We start from the raw sequence: 6,121 nt of genomic DNA, 5'->3' as shown, positions 1-6,121 counted from the left end.
GGCGAAAGCAACACGCCGCGTAACGGACTTGGCTGCATTCTCGCTCGCCCGGCGAAACAACACGCCGCGAACGGACTTGGAAGAATTTCCGCTCGCCCGGCGAAAGCAACACGCGCGAGCGAACTTGAAGAATTTGTCGCTCGCCCGGCGACAGCACACGCCGGCTAGCGAACTTGGAAAAAGCGGCTTTGTGGCGGGAAAGAACCTGATGTGTCGCGCCGTCCACGAAATGCAACACGCGCGATCGACTTGGGGTAACGGGCGGCGCGGCCGCCGGAGGTGTCGTCCGCCAACGAAGCAAACATGCCGCAAACGGACTTGAAGAATTTTCTTGCTTCGCTCCCGGCGAAAGCACCGCGCGAACGGACTTGGAAGAATTTCTCGCTCTCCTGCGAAAGCACCCGCCGCGAACAGACTTTGGATGAATTTCTGTTCTCGCTCGCCCGGCTAAGCAACACGCCGCGACGGACTTGGAATAATTTTTCGCTCGCCCGGCGAAAGCAACAAACGCCGCGAGCGGACTTGGAAAAACGTCTTGAGCGGCCGGAGGTGTCGCCCGCCTACGAAAAGCAACAACACCACGCCGCGATCGGACTTGGGTACGGGCGGCGCGTGTTGCCGCGGAGGTGTCGCCCGCCAACGAAAGCCACACGAGCCGCGATCGGACTTGGGTTACGGGCGGCGCGTGCCGCCGAATGTGTCGCCCGCCAACGAAAGCAACACTCCGCAATCGGAACTTGGAAAGAATTTCTCGCTCGCCTGCAGAGCAACGCGCCGCGTAGCGAACTGCGCCTGTGCCGAGTTCTCGCTTGTACCGCACACGACGAGCTAACTGATTAATTAATGAGGACGCATCGGAAAGTTTATTCGTTGCAAACACTCCGGCCTTCGCGCTTATCGGCATCCTTCCTGCACGTCCACGATCGTTCCCGTAGAATCTCGAAGATTGTTGCATCCGACGAGTGGTAGCCGTGAATAGCAGATTCCGTATAACGTGTCGCGCGGTCGTGCGGAGCTTTTCCGAAAAGTACGAAAACTTTGTCCGAAACGTATTTCCGTATCGTAGCATTATCTCCTCGTATCGGCGCTATTGCCGTCAAGTGTCCCGTAGGTACCACACGCCGGCGGGCGACGACTTGGAAATCATTCGGATTCGTCCGCCGGAGGTGTCGCCCGTCCCCGGAGGTGCCGTCCGTCCCCCAATTTGACGCGGCGTTATTTGGTGCCGCACGTAATATCACTACGCCGTACGAATCCGTCTCGGTGCCTCGCGCGTGATTTCGCATCGGGATAGTTTTCCGTACGTAATCGCTGTCCACCGAGCTTGCGTGTTGCGTAATCATCCGTAATAATGCGAAATATATGTCTCCGACACGTGGGTTTGCGAGACACGTTTCGAGTGTAGTAATCGGACAACGCCCTCATGTCGGAGCGAGCGCCGAATAGTAAGTAACTTTCGTCCGAAACGTTTTACTATCTCTCCTCGTTTGCGGCGCCGGTAATCGTCGTTAAGTGTTCCGGGAGTTACCGCCGGCGGTCGTCTGACTTCGAAAGATCATTCGGTCGTCCTAGGTGCCGCCCGTCCCTAAGGTGTCGCCGGTTGTGCGTGGTTCCCTGAGGTTGTTCCCCGTCCCGTGAGTGTCGCCCGGCCGGAGTGCCGCCCGGCCCGGAGGTGCCGCGGTCGGGCCCGTGGTTCCCGGAGGTGTCCCCGGCCGGAAGGTTGTCTGCCGGTCGGCCGTGGTTCCGGAGGTGTCGCGCCGGCCGTAGGTGCCAGCCCGACCGGAGGGCCTGCCCGGCCCGGAGGTGCCTGCCCGGCCCGGAGGTACCGTCGGTGCTTATACCTTATTGTTCCCGGCATTTCGTTGTTTCCCTCTTAATTAATGCTAATTATCGGTTTGACATTCGCCATACGGCTATCGTGATAAATATTTTATTGTCAATAGGACTTTTTCGATCGTTTTCGCTCTCCGCGACAATGTCCCTCGATGAACGCGCCTTTCTGGCGCTCTCGCTCGCATACGGCCGTGCGTAGGACCGTGCTTCCGCCGACCCTCCTGGCCGGCCGGTTGGGTATTTATAAGAGATACGTCGCGCGTCGGCGCCGTCGAATGAGGTTCCGTTTGTGCGAGTCCGTACGAGTCGTAAGTACTTTCCTCGAGTCTCTCGCCACTCCGGCGTGTTTCGACCGCTCTCCGTACCGTCGCCGACCGCTTGGCCGGTCGGATTGGGTACTATAAGAGTAGGAGAGAATTACTATGTACTGTCGCGCTCTCGACGTTGACAAACGAAGAATCGCCCGAACGTCGAACGGAATTTTGGTCGAGTTCGCGACTTTTCTGACACGGAGAGAACATTTCTATAAAATGTTTGATTTGGAAACCACGAATATATAAATATATACGATCGTCGCAGAACGCGCGACGCGCCAAGTCTTTTTCTCATGCCTTGGAGTTTGCGTGTCTCGCGAAACGTAGTTCGACTCTCGCTTTCGTCTCGTATTCCTCTTCGCCGGGGATTAACGGTGCGGCTCTTCTCGTCGTCGCCTAAACGCGCGCGCAAAATAACGCACACTTATTTATTTACGAGCACAGCATGCCACGATTCGGTGTCGCAAGACCGAATGGCTCTTTTGGCGCGCACGCTCTAGTGTGTTTTTGGGCCGCGCGGTTCCTCTCGTTTTACGTAACCAGCAGCGGAATCGATCGCGCTTACCGAGCATCTACTCCACGGATACAGTTTGCGGAAGAGTTGCTTCTTCCCCTGCTTTGTGACGGCCGAGCCCGAATTCCTTAATTGCTTGTCGTGTTCGGTAAACCGCGTACAACCATACAGAACAGTCCCCTCGCGTCTAAGCTCGCCCATCGTCGATCTAGCGTCATGGTGAATCGCGCGGTCTCTCGAGACCGCGCATCATCACATTTGGGAGAATAAGACACGAGTATTTGGATCTTGTGGATTTTGAACGGAGAGGAGGAGAAGAGGAGAGGCGGCGGCTCGGGGGTTTACTGCTCGCTCCGTGTCTCTCGTACGCTTTACATAATAGCGTTAAAAAACACAGCAGAGTGTCGCCGACCGGCCTGAGCAGACCGGCGGCAAATCAAATTGCTACATACGAGTCGTGGCGCGCGCGCGTCGGTGTTTCGGCATCGAACGCTCGCGCGCGGCGAAAAAGAGCTAGCGACGGATTTTCGGGCTCGCTCTCGATGTTCCTTCTCCCTTGCGAGTAACCGAACACGAAGCTCCCTGGTTTGATCCTGCCATTGTAAGTCATATCTGTCCCAAGATAGCCCATGACTGTCTCAGTGCATGCCGAATTAAGGTGAAACCGCGAATGGCTCATTAAATCAGTTATGGTTTCATTTAGATTGTAACCACATTTACTTGGGAATAACTGTGGTAATTCTAGAGCATCATGCAAAACCAGTCCCGACATGATGGAAGGACGCTTTTATTAATCAAAAAAACCAATCGGTGGCGGCGCTCGCCGTTCGTCCACCTTTAGTTGTTGACTCTGAATAACTTTGTGCTGATCGCACGTCCTAGAACCGGCGACGCATCTTTCAATGTCTGCCTTCACTGTCGATGGTAGGTTCTGCCGCCTACCATGGTTGTAACGGGTAACGGGAATCCGGGTTCGATTCCGGAGAGGGAGCCTGAGAAACGGCTACCACATCCAAGGAAGGCAGCAGCGCGCACTTACCCACTCCCGGCACGGGGATGTAGTTACGAAAAATACGATAACGGGAACTCATCCGAGGCCCCGTAAATCGGAAATGATCACTTGTAAATTCCTTAACGAGGATCATTTGAGGGCAAGTCTGGGTGCCATCACCGCGGTAGTCCCAGCTCCAATGCGTATCTTAAAGTTTGGTTGCGGTTAAAAAGCTCGTATTGGAATCTGTGGCGCACACCGTCGTTCACCGCTCGCGGTGTTTTAACTGGCGTGATGTGGGGACGTCCTAACCGGTGGGCTTGTTGCGCGAGGGCGGCCCAATATATCCCGTCGCGGTGGCTCTTTACTGATTGTCAGAGTCGGGCCGGTACGTTACTTTGAACAAATTGAGTGCTTAAAGCGGCTACCTTCGCCTGAATACTGCTGCATGAATATGGAATAGGACTGGGTTCTATTTTGTTGGTTTTCGGACCCCGAGGTAATGAAATTTAATAGGGACAGATTGGGGCATTCGTTTGCGACGTTAGATGTGAAATTCTTGGATCGTCGCAGACGTACAGAAGCGAAAGCATTTTGCCAAAATGTTTTCATATTAAAAATCAGAACGGAAGTTGAGTTTGACGGCGATCAGATACCGCCCTCAGTTCTAACCATACGATGCCCAGCCGATCCGCCAAGTTCCTCCCGATGACTCGGCGGGCAGCTTCCGGGAAACCACAGCTTTTGGGTTTCCGGTGAAGTATGGTTGCAAAGCTGAAACTTTAAGGAATTGACGGAAGGCACCACCAGGAGTGGAGCCTGCGGCTTAATTGAACTCAACCCGGGAAAACCTCACAGGCCCAGACACCGTAAGGATTGACAAGCATTGATAGCTCCTTTCTTGATCTCGGTGGGTGGTGGTGTCATGGCGCCGTTCTTAGTGGTGGATGCGATTTGTCTGGTTAATTCGATAACGAAAACGAGACTCTGCCTGCTAAAGTAGGCTACCTTATGGTAATCCGCGAAGGCCCCCCGGCTTCGGACTGGCGGGTTTTTTACTATACCACGTACAAACAAATCTTCTTAGAGGGACAGGCGGCTTCTAGCCGCACGAGATTTGAGCAATAACAGGTCGTGATGCCCTTAGATTTTCTGGGTCGCACGCGCGCTACACTTAAAGGAATCAGCGTTTGTTCCCTGGCGAAAGGCCCGGTAACCCGCTGAACCTCCTCGTGCGAGGGATTGGGGCTTGCCATTGTTCCCCATGAACGAGGAACTCCCAGTAAACTGCGAGTCCATAGCTCGCGTTGATTACGTCCCGCCCTTTGTACACACCGCCCGTCCGCTAACTCTCTACCGATTAAATGATTTAGTGAGGTCCCTTCGGACTGGTGCGCGGCAATGTCTCGGCATTGCGATGTTTGCCGGAAGATGACCAACTTGATCATTTTAGAGAAGTAAAATTCGTAACAAGTTTCCGTAGGTGAAACCTCGGAAGATCATTAACGTTCCGGAGGTCCTGCTCTGCGGTCGAGAGTCCCTCTTTTTGGGAGAGACCCCGGGCTCGCAGCACGGCACTAAAGGGGGACGCGCTAAAAAGGCGCTCCGGGAAAAAAAAGAAAAAAAGGATTTGACGGAATTTGTTTTTGTGTTTGATATAACGACGGACGCCATCGCCCTTCTGACCGAAATAGTCGGAAGCAAGCACGCGCCGGCGGTTTTTCGACGACGATTGGAGCGAGACCTTCGGATCACGCTGTGTTGTGCCTTCCCGGCCACACCACACAGACGTCATTCGGCGTTTAGGCGAACCCGGGGTAACCTATGCCCGCGCCGCGTGTGTGCAGCACCCCCGACGTTCGTCGCGCGCGCCCCCCCTGTCCCCCCCAGCTCCAGGGGCCGGGGGAAAAACAAACCCGGTGGGGAGGAGGGTTTTCAGCGAGAGGACCCCCCCAATATTATTATAATATACAGGGTGTTTAAAACAACCGTTTGTCCTTAAAAAGTGTATTCCTATCAATTCTAAGACGATTTTTCCTTTGCCAAAATTTTTTTCCGAACTTAGTTTTTAAAATAAAAAAAAATTTCAAATTCAGCACAGTAGGGCTGTAATCAGGAGCGGGCAAAAACATTATCCGACCGGGCGATTACGGGGCGCTCGAACATCACTGTTTGTTACACCGGGTTTTTTTTGTGTGTGTTGGGGGCGGTGTGTGTCGCGTTTTCACCACACACACACACCTCTCTTTTCTCTCTCTCTCTCCACTGTTCTTACCTTTTAGGATGTTTTTGTCCCCTTTGACAATAATGTTGCCTGCGGATACAACCGAATTGACACACTGTGACACCTGCAAAAGAAAAAAACTTTTTTTTTTTTAATAAATTCTATTTACCTTTTTACTACGCACTTGATTAAAAAATTATTGTAATAAAATGATTACAAAATTACAAAAACTAATCACAACTGAG

At 53.2% G+C, this 6,121-nt stretch overlaps 1 pseudogene; it reads left to right on the top strand.

Moving 5' to 3' along the window:
* The first annotated feature begins 3,240 nt into the window (after nt 1–3,240).
* On the top strand, nt 3,241–5,157 carry LOC146721120 (small subunit ribosomal RNA; annotated as a pseudogene).
* The last annotated feature ends 964 nt before the right edge of the window (nt 5,158–6,121 follow it).

Source organism: Nylanderia fulva, unplaced genomic scaffold, assembly GCF_048542155.1.
Source record: "Nylanderia fulva isolate GAGA-0341 unplaced genomic scaffold, ASM4854215v1 Scaffold546, whole genome shotgun sequence".
Lineage (NCBI taxonomy): Eukaryota > Metazoa > Arthropoda > Insecta > Hymenoptera > Formicidae > Nylanderia > Nylanderia fulva.
Note: the sequence above shows the minus strand (reverse complement) of the source record. Positions and strands in the feature narration are given on the sequence as shown.